Below are 13,087 nucleotides of genomic sequence, written 5' to 3' on the forward strand. Positions count from 1 at the left end.
GTTATCTTAAAGATGTCTTTAAAGTGGGAATAAAATAGTGCAAATATTTTTGGCTGGATGAAGTGTTTACGTTGCAGAAAACATGCTGGAGAAATAATGCCCATATTTTTTATTTAACAATTCAAAAGCAACTGACAGGATGAAAAGATAAAAACTGGATCAGAGGATCCAAAGTCACCCTGGGCATTCAAGATTTGTCATAAAACGAAATCTGGCTTTTGCATGCACATTTTGAACTATGCCTCTGTATGTATGCAATATGTGCAACAGCTCCCTTCAGTGTTTACAGCAGATACAATGCAGACTCAGGTGTTCTTCTCAGTCTGGCTTTAATAAAACCAGCACCTCAACCTAATGAAACACAACCATAAAACTGTACATTAAAGTGGATTTAAGCCTTGAGATTTGCACATTGACCAGCACCATAACATTGTAACCTGAACTTTACAAGCCTCACCTGCTCTGAATCACACCTGCGTCTGCTCATTTGTGCCATGGTTGAACATAATCATGTGAACATAATGGCCGCATGTTAGACCCCGAATTTAGTATTGAAACAATTTCTCAGGAAAAAGTTTACTAACATTATAATTGGGATCATTTTCCATTTCCTACACTTTCCTTCAAACTCATTAAGCCTCATGTCTGCGGAGCTCATGTGGCAGCCAGGTGCAGGCTCGGTAACTGACAAGTGACTACAATGAGTCTTAAGGTGTTTAACAATCCAATGAGAGGTGAAATGCCTAAGATGCCCCAAGCAGGCAGTTAGATGTGAATAGTTGTTGCTACCATTTGAAAATGGAAAAGAATCAACAGTATTTCCCCGTCCAAAGTGAGCACTGTCCTTGTCTTCTTTTTTCCATAGTTTGAAGGCTCCCTGCCCTAAGCTCCTCCCACCAAACAAGCATGGACAGGTGCAAACACTACATATGTGACAGATGACGAGATACATATGTCTGTTCTGTTCTGTCCTTTGTAACATGTATGCTACTGCACAAGTGAATTTCCCCGTTGTGGGATTAATAAAGTACAATCTAATCTAATCTAGTACAGTAGGGAAATGTGTGCCAGATGAGATAATCCCTCAGCCTATTTCAACAAGAAAGTTTACTGTCATTTTACCTTAGGGGACATAGAAGTTGTGATTCCACTGCTGCGTTCATCTCTTATGAGAAACATGTGAGGCAACTGAGATTGAATACTTTCTTGAAGCATTTGCTGCATGGGCTTAACGGCCTGGTGCCACGATCTGGGCAGTTTAATTAAAAAGATAAAATGTTGAGATATACTGCACCGTTTCACTTGATATTTCACTTGCTATTCATGTCTCAAATGCTCTCCGAGTGTACATGTGTCTGTTTCCTTTTACTGCTCATTTATGTATTGAGAAGGTACAGAAGAAAGTTTATGCGCTGAGCTGATTTTCATCCTAGGTAAACATCACAAGCATTTTATATTTCTCACACTCACTTGGTTTGAGTAAAGTGTTCCAGATTATCCAGTAGCTAAGTCTAATACAAAACATCTTTTCTCTTACTGAGATTAATGTACTTTGTACACGGCCCCTGGTACAAATAAATGATAAATAATAGAAAATACTCATTATTAACTTTTAGTTAAAATTGGTTGATTTATATTCAGACACATTGAATGATAAATGTGCAAAGTGATCACTTAGACTTTAAACTGCTTCTTAACTTGTTGCACAATGTGATCAAACAGTCACCGACCAACTGGTGTGAACATCCACACGACCGTTGTTACTTCTTCTGTTAAACCCACAGCTGATATTAATATACAGTCTTGTATAAAGTACCTTAAAGGGATACTTGAGTAAAAGTACAAGTGTCTTAGCAGAAAATGACTTTGGTAGAAGTTGTCACTTTTTATAATATTACTTCAGTAAAAGTCTTAAAGTATATGACATTAACTTAAGTATCTGGCTCTGCTAGTGTGACATGTGTCCTTGAGCAAGACACTAAACCCCATGTTGCAGTGTGTGAATGGCGGAATGGCAAAACTATAGTGTAAAGCAGCTCATCAAGACGAGAAGAGCTTTATAAATACAGACCATTACCAACTCTTCTTCTGATTTTATTTGGTAGTAACGAGTAACAAAGTTAAAAAGTTAGGTAAAAGTTGCTAGAAATGTAAATAAAGTAAAAACAAACTACAGATACAGAATTGTGTACTTAAGTACAGTTACAAAGTATTTGTACTTTGTTACATAACAACACTGGGTATAGGTATAGCTAGGGAAGTATGTCAGTAGGCATAGCTAGCAAGCTTGGTAGGTAGGTTAAGTAATTAGGAAATCCCAGTATCCAGTTGCTCACACATCAATAAGTCAATGGGTTAAAAGAACAGGTAAAGAGACACTGGTGAGGCAAAGGATCACTGAAGGTGGGGGTCGTGTCCAAATAAATAACAGAATAAAAAGTTCAGGGACACATGCATGGAATCTTCGACTGTGACTGGAACTGCAGGCATGTACATGTGACTGAGACGCTTACGCAGGTCTCTGCAGACACTAAATGGAGAAAATTGTGGCAAAACCTTCAAAGGCGCTTCAATATCCTTGGCAGTGTTCATGTCACACTGCATTTTCAGAGAAAAATGCTTTGATCTTATGTTTACTTCAGCTGCTGTTTGTCCGATGGTGTAAGGAGAATTTTAAGGAGTTGACTGGATTGTGTTCAGTGGAGATTTATGGAGCGAGCGGCTTTCGTCTCTCAGCTGTGCTGTCTCTACTGTGTCGCTTTGGGTGTATTTGACTTTTATCAGTGGTGACGCTGACCTGGCAGGAGTCATGTGTTCACTCTGCTGTTCCCAAACATTTGTCTCCATTATGTCACATGCTGCTGTTTGATCTCTGCTGTGAGTTTCCTCTACTAGGCAGCTGCTCTTTTGCATGTATTTAAGTCACGGGTGTGATTTGTTGGATGTTGTGTTCCTGTAGCTTTTCTGTGGCGTCGTCTCTCTGTCTTTTTTTAAAGCTCTAAGATGTCGTCACTCATTTTGTCGTGATTACCTACCTCCACATCGTCAAGGCCTGTATGGAAAAAACGTGCTCCTCAAACACCAGGCTTTCCTCAGCCTTTTCTCTTAGAGTTGAGAAAGAACATCACCATTTCTGCTCCACTTATCACTGATTGGTTGAAGATAATCAAATCCCATGACTGATATCAGAAGTCAACTGGAACAACAAGTCGTGGGTTTTTTTGTTGCAAGTGTAGCCTATTAGCACACTTACCAAGCCATGCTTAGATATGTTCAGTACATGCATAATTTACACTGTTGGAGAACTGTGGAGGTTATGCAATCATAAAGTAAAGTCCATATAAGGTGTTAATCTCTTCTGGTGTTGTCACCCCACAGGAAAAATGTGTCACTAACCATCTCAAGGATTGGGCAGGTTTCACATGCACAAATAGTCTTTAATAGGAAATGGTCAAAGCAAATCTGTTTTTCGTTGCTTTTATATTGTGTTGATTTTTATATATGTATATATACAGTGTGTGTATATATATAGCTATATAGCTGTCTATACAGTAAAAACTCCAATGGCACACAAAAGCAGGTTGCAAATGATGACTAAAGCATGTTTGAAACTGATCTTTTCATAGCAGAAAACAAACAACAGGAGTCTCATAAATTGCACAGACGTCCCTCAGTAAAAATCCAATAAATATTTTAATTCAATGCCTACAGCTTTACTTTTATTTGTTAGATTTGTTAGACTGTTTTTGGGGATAATTGGGGAGAGTCTTCCTAAATGATACGCTCACTTTGCCATTTTGTGGAGGCTCTGCAGTCACAAACATAGCTGTTTTCACTTATTCTGATTAGACCTAAACTGGCACATGTGTTTGTTTCACTGTATAAACTGTAAAGTGCACGCCAAACTTGTAAATGAAGATTGAATGTATGTTGCCTACGTCAGCATTTAACTGCTGGAATGCAGCTGCTCCACAGAACATGGACACTCACAGGGTGGCCTGGTCAACTTGTTTTGTCGAACCCATTAAGTTTAAGTCTGACATCTCCCATGGATACAGTTTAATATCCAGAACAGGGACTGTGGCTTTTCCCAATCATTGACATTGTTGGAGTATTTGGTCAGCTTCATTTAAAGGCCAGTATTGTATGTACAGTGGCCTGAAAATGCGAACCGTTGTTACAAAATGTCAAACACTTTTATAAAGCTTGAAACGAATGAACATTTTTGAAAACACATTTACAACACATGGAACACTTTTACAAATGAATCAAAGTCACAGTCCTTACGGAAAGGGAGCGTTGCAAGTGACCCTGAAGTGATAAAACGAGCGGTCAATTCTTTTTAACAGTGTTTCATGTTTTGTAAATTTGTTTTCAGTTATGTGAATTTGTTTCAAGCTTTGTAAAAGTGTATCCCGTTTTGTAATTATGGTTTGTGCTTCCAGGCCACCATAGTTTGTTCTAATGTCACGCAGTAAAACTTAATTGAAAAATCTTTCTCAAGTCGCACATTTGGTCAGCTTACCTTATCTTGATACCAGGGAAGTATGCTTACACAAGGCATGAACGGCAGGCTGCCAGTTTTATTTGAAAGCAGGGTTCTGTCTGGACTGGAATCATGATGCTGAGGAGCAGCTTGGGGACATTGAAGTGCAGGGTTAATAGGTTGGAGAGAGCTCTTTGAATTTCAGGATTCTAATAACTCTGGCCAAGCATTTGACTAAACAACCATTTATAGCCTCTAGCATCCTGTTCCAAGTATCTGGGCAATGAAACCTGTATTTACAAGGTGTTTGTATTCAGAGGGCTTTTGGAAAAAGTGAAAAATACGCTGCATGACAAAAACGATCAAGCAATGCTGATGCTGTGTTATGGCCTGTGAAGTGAATTCAATTACATGAGTCAACAGTAGACATTCTAGGGTGCCACCAGCTCAAGCCCATTGAAACACAGTCATTTACAGTCATGCACATGCGACTCAGCTTTAGATGGAAAAAAAATGGAACCGCTGTCCCTACTCACACACGTCCAAGTCCTCAGTAGAATCTATTTCGTCTTCAATTCTATCTAATGGCCGATTGGGATCCTAATGAATAGTCACCGTCACATCATTATTAACACGTCACAGTGCTGCTGTTACCATGGTTACCCTTAAAAGAGCGAGTGATGTGCCTACTACTTTACTAAAGGCCTGTACATACTCCGCAAGAACAGAGAAATTTGTTCTCAAGAATGATGTCATTCTTTTTTTCCCTAGCCCTGTTTTTGGAGTTCATCTGGAAACTTCCCAGGAGTTCTGCACTTGAATTTCTAGTGAAGTATGAAATATCCTGAAAAAAAATTAGCTCCTGACCAGAGCTAATTTTGTTCTTGTTCTCGCCACCTCAAGAAAACAACCTAAATTGCTCTGTTCTTGTGGAGTATGTACAGGCCTTTATAGGCCTTAAATATATTTAAAAATTGGAATGATGTGGCTTGATATAACGTGCTTCTTCAGGCTTGTTTTAATGTTGCTTAGGTCTGGTCAGGTCTGGTTGGTTTTCACCGACAGCTCATTATTCTTCCCTCTCTGGCTGACATCCCACCAGACCTACGGTGCATCTGCAGTCAAAATGGCATTCATCTTGGCTGTTGCACATCCACCCAAAAACACAGACATAGCCCAATGTCTGTTTACTGCACACACATAGAAAATCAATGTAAATGAAAATGAAAGGCACGTCTAGGCATCCAATTTCTCGATCTAAGTCCAATTTTAGTCCGACTAATAGCAGGTCTTAGTCAGACTAACATACCTGGATAATGCGATTAATAGTCAGATTACTCCTACATGTACTGCATCTATATGCTTAGTCAGATTGGAGTCAGACTTGATGTTCTGCTCATGCACCAACATTTCCTCCCCGGTCTTTGACCCGGACGTAGAAATAGCCGACATATAAACTGCAGTACTGTTGTCAGAAAAGAACAGATGGTGTCAGTGATAGCTGATGAAGAGATGAGATGTATGCTTTAGAAACACAGCACGATGTATCTCACCATCCATCTGGCTGACCGGGGTTACACCTACAGAGGTGAAGTCAGAAGTACACAGCCAATAAATGTTCTCCTCCGCATTACTCGGCAAGTTGTCCGATTGCCTGTCTTAGTCGGACTATGGCCTTAGCCTGATTAAACTGTGCATGTGAACGTACTGAGTGCTCCTTTATTCAGTGATACCTACGTTATACCTATCGCACACATTTAAAATGCTGTCAAAAACTGTCTGACATTACATTTATCATGCAAGTTGCAATCACATATTTCTGTGAGGCTGCTCCAAGACACATTGCAATCCTTTTGTGGCCACTTGTCTCTGTTCATCATTCTGAATCGTTTCAAGCGATTGTTAAGGTTTTTATGAAGTGTGGTTGTACGTTACACTAACACACTTGGAACCAGCTTAAGGCAAGGAATTATCTTGCCATAACAACCCTTTATGACCCTTTTTGTAAACCTCTCTCTCTCTCTCTCTCTCTCTCTCTCTCTCTCTCTCTAAAGGCAAAAGAAAGTGACAAACATATTCTTAAGATATTGTAGATTTAAGGAGGAGTAGATTATATAAGTGGAGGTGGCTATCATTTCCTTGGGGTCATGTTTTCAGTGAGAGCAGGTGAAACCTGAACTATCCCTTTAACCTTTTTTGAAGCAGTGTCAGTAGAGGTATAGGGACGATATGGATGTGATGGATTAGATCTGAATCAGCAATAGCATTAACATACAATTGCGTTGTTATATGGAACCACTGAAGCCCCTCATTGTAATTCCTTCCATGAAGCTCAAGGACACAGCTGTGCAAAGGCAATTTATCCAAGCCTACGACTGATGCTGTAAATGACTTTGAAGCTTTGAGAAATCTCCTTGCAGGATATTACCCCTCAAACCTTTTTTTATAAGGTCTCCTGTAAAATAGAGAGAAAAAGTTTGACTCTCCAGCATCGCATATTTCTTTATACGACAACCTTTTTTTTTCTTTTCTGTCAAACCTCATTAGTTTCCTTCAGAGTAAAACACCACAGACCAACAAGCGTATAAGTAAAACCATAGGATCCAGCTTATATAAAGACTTACCTTTGAAAGCTATTCCCTAAAACAAGACACAGTGAACACATTAATGAATGAACGTTTTACTTAAAATATCTTAAACAAAAGTGATATGGTTTCTTTAAAGTTATTTTCTAAGAACAAATATTAACTGCTAATTCCTTTATTTTCTTCTTACAGTGGCACTAACTCTTTTTTATGTTTTCATTACCTCATATTGACATATTGCAGTCATGTGGGAGGAAGTGGCAAACCTTGTCTCCTAAAAATCATGTTCACACACACACACACAATGGAACTGGTTTCTCAGTTACATTTTGTAAGGAACATATTAAGTTTATTTATGGATAACCCCTTGAGATGAACTCATATTATCCGAGACAAAACTATACTACTTATTCACAGACATTCATGTAAAAGTGTTTTAACTGCTTGTGGAATGTAAAGTGTAAATTAGTAAAGAGGGTGAAAGCTATTTCCTGGTTCCATGTGTTTAGGTTTAAGCTTAGTGGTTAAGCGTATAAAACAACAGCGTTAAAACATACAATAAGGGGACATCGGTGGAAATGACTGCAGCGGTAATGTGATGCTAATGCTTAGAATTGCCCTTCAGTGAGTGTATTATCTTTTTTTTTTCTGAATCTGGTGAGACAGATTTACTTCAATACATGACATTTAATGAAACCTCTGCTGCTCACATGCCACCAGCGTTTCATCCAAACAACATACATCACTATTGTAATGTGTTAAAATCAAACATAGTGATAGAGAAGAAAATAAGCTCCTTACAAAATGTCAATCCAAAAAAAGTCAAGAATGCAGTTTAGTAGTTTGTGGGACAGGTTTGGAATAAGACAGACAAACAGACAGACAGACGACTTTATTACGTGCTGTAGTGAAATTGTGTGCTGAATTAAAAGCCTGTGAAGTGTTCACGGGTTGTTTATTTAAATATTGTGGATAGAATATGTTAAATAAACGAATCCATGTGTTGCTTTTGAGCAACCCCAAGAAGCCCTGTGCCACGTTTCTCAGTGAGTAATTGGTTGTGTTGTTACTGAGCAGCAGAGGTGTGAAAGTGCTGGAATTACTCAGAAGGGGGCGTCCCAAGGTCGTCACAACGACGCGGTTTACATCGCATTCCAATGACACTTCAGAAATCATGTAAGTAAAGTCCTGGGGCTCGGGCCTCTGACACAAAAGAACAGTGCTGTCAATGTGTCAGCAAGCGCTGCATTGATGTCACAAACGCCATTCAGTAATGGAGGAGACTCTCCATGTGCCTGTTTACACTTTTGAGAAGCGTGAGCTTGCATTTTCACATATTCTTCTCCTGTAGAGGAGCAGCTGTTGCCTTCACAAACTATTTGACTAAAGGAATTAATATCATCTACCAAAATGAGAGGAGCATTTGGAGAAAATGCCTCATCGCCCACAATGGTCCTTGTGGTTCTATTGCAATAGTTTGCTGGCCATTGTCTTTGTTTTCCTCAGCTTTTTCTTCTGGGCTTCTAGCCAGTTCTCCAAACCAGCAGAAGTGGCAAAACTCTTAATACCAAAGGTAAAAACACAATAAAACACACAAAAAAAATTGGATTGTACCTTAAAAGGCAAAAGTTTCTTTCTTCGTTTTTAGATGTATTAAAGACAAACTTTGTCTTTTGACAGCATTCTTAAAAAAAAATAAATGATGAAGAACCGACCCATGCTCTTCCTATTCTATACTTGTATATATTGTATACAGTATGTAAATGATGAAGTACTTGTGCAGGAGACACCTAAACTTTGAAATGTTTTGTTTACAAAACTCTCTCACTTGAAGCTTCATTGTAACTTCTTCTCACCCCTCTTCTCCTGTCTCTCTCTCTGTCTCTCTCTCTGTCTCTCTCTCTGTCTCTCTCTCTCTCACACACACAGAGCTTTTACTTCTGCCAGACATCAGATTTGTTTCTACGGTATTTGACGAGTTACGTGTTGTATATAATCATGTGTCATGATGTGCTTTGCATTCTTTTGGCGGAGCATGCACTTTCAATATCAAACGTCATATCATATTCTTGAGGAGCCAAAATGGTCTTTGTGATTTACATACAGCTGTGAATTCCTCCCGAATGTTTATTTTTCAAAGTAGAATGGACTTCTCAAACCTTTCATGGGCACGTCTTGGGGTTTTCTGTATTGAGCCGTTTGGCTTTGCTCACACTGTGTGCTTCTTCTGCCTCGCCTGCTCAGTCGTGACACAGAAACAAAGATATTCTACACCGTGAAAACCCAGCTGATTGACTTTGATAGCCAACAGCTTAGTTAGTACTGCGGTTTCTTGTTTAGTTTAAAAGAAGAACTTGTCTTGTGTGTAATAATAATAATGCCATACATCCATAGATTTGCCACCAGAGGGCGCATTATAAATCGATGAGATGAGCGCCGTACTCCAGCTGGGTCCTCCTGGTCGGCCAGTAATGGGATCGGTGAGACGGGCATTCATTATTATAAGAATTAGTTTTCTTTGTAATTTGTTGGTAAAGTATTTTGTTTTAGGCCATTGCCTGATCAGTTTAAGGGGTTATTGCTTTGTGGCCGTTAATAATTTTTGTTTACTTATTTGTTGGTTAGCAACCACTTTATTTGGGTTTATTTGTATTATTTAGACTGTTGCTAACCATTATTGTGTTGGTGTTTATTGTGTTTTGGTCGATCTTGTGTTTAAACCCCACTAATTGTCTTTTTCGTTCCTGTTCCTTTTAGTTGCTGAGAGCCGTGGTCCTGGTGTCCCGGGTGGTGGTTTCCCTTCTTTCATGTGTGTGCCGTGCACCCCCTTATCCTTTTGATTTCCTGCACGTGTGATTGGTGATTTATGTTGGTTTTTTAGACCTTTTGCACCCATTTCAACTCAGGTTCCTCTCACTGGTGAGCCTCAGCACTGATTAGGTCCTGTAATAATATGTGTACTTTTTACAACACATTGCAAATTATATTGTATTGATTTTTTTTTTGTGATAAAACTGGAACCACACTCATGTCTCTCTTAAATTATAAGTAAAAATTTAACCTGTGTGCTTAGTAATAACTTCCTGGGGTGAAACTCGCGTTGAAACTCGCGTTGTCACCTCCTTTAGCTCCTAGCTCCTCTTGCCACAAATCCTTAATTTCTAAATCATATTTTAAATTTCTGAAAGTGCTACTTTGCCCTCAATCGAAAACAAATGCCATACTCCATACACTTTAAAAGGTTTTCTTCGTGTAGCTTAAGAATTAGAGGTTCATGCCAGATTTTAACTTCTTCATGTGATCACACTGTTTTAAGTCGGTGTTAAAGTGACGCCACTGAATTAAACTATTTAGATGCTTTCTTTTAAAGTGAAGTAAACATACAGTGATGCATTCAGTAGTAGTCACATAGTTGTGGTGTCTGTGTGCTGAGTCACATCTGTGGTTAAGAAATGACCTTCCTCATTATTACCAACTTATTTTTCAAAACAGCCACAGGAGAGGTCAGAGTCCTGACCTGGATTCCTCTGTGGTTTCCTTTTTTGTTTTCACAGACTGAAGAAAAATTCAACCAAAGGGATCCAAGAGGCACCAATATTGACTTTTTATTATGTGAACCCACATAAACATAGTTATATAGTGAAACTGTAAAAGTCAAAGGTTTTATGGGCAGGTCTACTGGAAGCCTGCATTATGCCCAGAGGTCAACTACTGTGTACTGGTCTTAACAGGCAAAGGTAATTTTTACCGATCACTTACACGCAGAGATGCGAGACGCTAGTTGTAAAAACCTTGAGGTCAGAGGTTTTCTTTTGCACCTCTAGCTTTGGACAGTTTTAGTCACAAAAAGGAAATTAAGGAAAATTAAGACTGCAGTTGGATGACCTTGGGAGTTTTATTGTCTGTGTTGACTTGATATGAATGCGTATTTTTAATATATATATATATACATATATATATATATATATATATATATATATATATATATATATATATATATATATATATAATTAATTTTAGATGAATTATTAATCTTTGATCCACAGATCCTTCGTGTCTATCTTCTGACCTCTGCAGCTGCTGCACACCGTGTCCCTGTAATTTATAAATTCTTCTGAAAGTAGACGAGGTTTTGATGTTTAAGTGACAATTCGAGTAACACCTTTGACCACACGGGCGGGATGTTTTTCTCCACTGGAGTATTCACGGTAGATGTCAACATGGTCTACAAAAAAAAAAACATCTTTCTACTGTGAACGTCTTTTCACCTTTCACTCTTGCCCTTCCAGTGACAACAACGCTGTCATTAGCTGTTCCACTCCTGAGTTGAATGTTTGTCACAAAACCAGATTGCGTCCATTTGTTTCCCTCCAGGCTCTTGCAAACGTTCAGTGACTCTCTGGAGTAAGATGAAGGGAAGTTAATCAGGAAGTTGAAGATGTCAGTATACTGCAGGTCCGGAATAACGTCCTCTCCCACTGTTTCCAGACTCGTAAAAAGCACGCCGAGGGCATTATAAAGATCAGATAAATTCACTCTGTCAAGTTTTGTGATATATTGGTAGATCTCTGTGGATTTACACTCTCACATAAAAAAAACTTTCATTCACTGGCATCTTTTTATTGATGTAACACAGCATATTAATCATAATATTGATTAGAATATGAATGAATTACATTTGGGTTATAATATTAACACTCACAATTATTGCTAATGCTCATTCAACAACCATCGCACTTTGTGCTTTATGATGTGCCGTGTTCACGGACCTGGATAAGGGACAGAAAACGAGGTCAATAACCACTGTTTCACAGCAAAGACAAAAGTAAACAATAATTGCAATGAATATAAGAGGCAGCTCACTAGAAGTGATGACCCAGCATTCAGGAGCAAATTTTTTTGTCACTACAGTAAATTAAAAATGGTAAATTATTTGGTCATTAAAATGCTTGGAGGCCCCAGAGGGGCAGGCTAACTGCTGACTGCAATACAGCGACTTACTGTAATTCACTTTTAACCTGTCATTAGGTTGTTTGAAGAGCAGCTCAGTCGGACTTCAAGTTTCAAGTTACAGACTTGACCTGAACTGTGTGCATTTGTTCACTGTGACTAACTTCAAAGCTGGCCAACTTGGGGAATTGTCTGACAGTTGCTCATATATTTCACCTGGGCCTTCCTCTCTCAGCCAACTGCTACCACCGTCTTCGTGCTTCTGCCCACAGATTGATGCCATGCGTGCAATATGTCCAACACTTAATGACTTCCACACCTCACAGCTTACTTGTGCTGCCTCTAGTTTTCAAGCTTGCGTGTGTAACTTGCAGTGTTGTAATGCAAGAAAAAGTAAAAAAACACTTTGTTACTGTACATAGGTACAAAATTCACGTGTCTGTACTTACCTATGTTATTTATATTTCTAGCAACTTTTTCTTTTACTCCACTACATTTCCCATAACTGGCTTTGTTACTCGTTTCTGCCAAATAAAATCAGTCAGAGAGGAGTTGGTAATGGTCTGTATTTATATAGTGCTTTTCTAGTCTTGATGAACTGACACTTGGCCAGAAATTTAACCCACAACCTTCCAGTTGAAAGACAACTCGCCCTACCACTGAGCTACCGTGGCTCAATCCAAACTCCTCACTTTTTAATACTTTTACATTTGCTTCATAACTCAAGTACATTTTATATCAGAACATTACTTTAGATACTTAAGTACAGTACATGTCTTATACTTTAACACTTTTACTTAAGTAATATTATAAAAAGGGACTTCAACTTCTACCAAAGTCATTTTCTGCTAAGATACTTGTACTCAAGTATCCCTTTTAGGTACAAAACATTTTTTTACATTATTTGTTAAAATCCTCATCACGTCCTGAGAGCCAAAGCTGTATGTAGCCCTCGTGATACTGTAATAAACTAATAAACACAATCAATCATTTAATTCAGGTGACATACAATTTTATATATATATATATCTGTCACTAAATGATTTGACATCTACATGAAACCTGC

At 38.6% G+C, this 13,087-nt stretch overlaps 1 long non-coding RNA gene across 1 annotated transcript; it reads left to right on the top strand.

Moving 5' to 3' along the window:
- Positions 1-8,983: 8,983 nt before the first annotated feature.
- LOC131460319 (uncharacterized) lies at positions 8,984-12,625 on the top strand. The gene is made up of 3 exons (XR_009240373.1): positions 8,984-9,551; positions 9,829-10,731; positions 11,481-12,625. It is a non-coding gene; the product is annotated as an uncharacterized LOC131460319 (long non-coding RNA).
- Positions 12,626-13,087: the final 462 nt, after the last annotated feature.

The sequence above is a fragment of the Solea solea genome, chromosome 6 (genome assembly GCF_958295425.1).
Source record: "Solea solea chromosome 6, fSolSol10.1, whole genome shotgun sequence".
Classification (NCBI taxonomy): Eukaryota; Metazoa; Chordata; class Actinopteri; order Pleuronectiformes; family Soleidae; genus Solea; species Solea solea.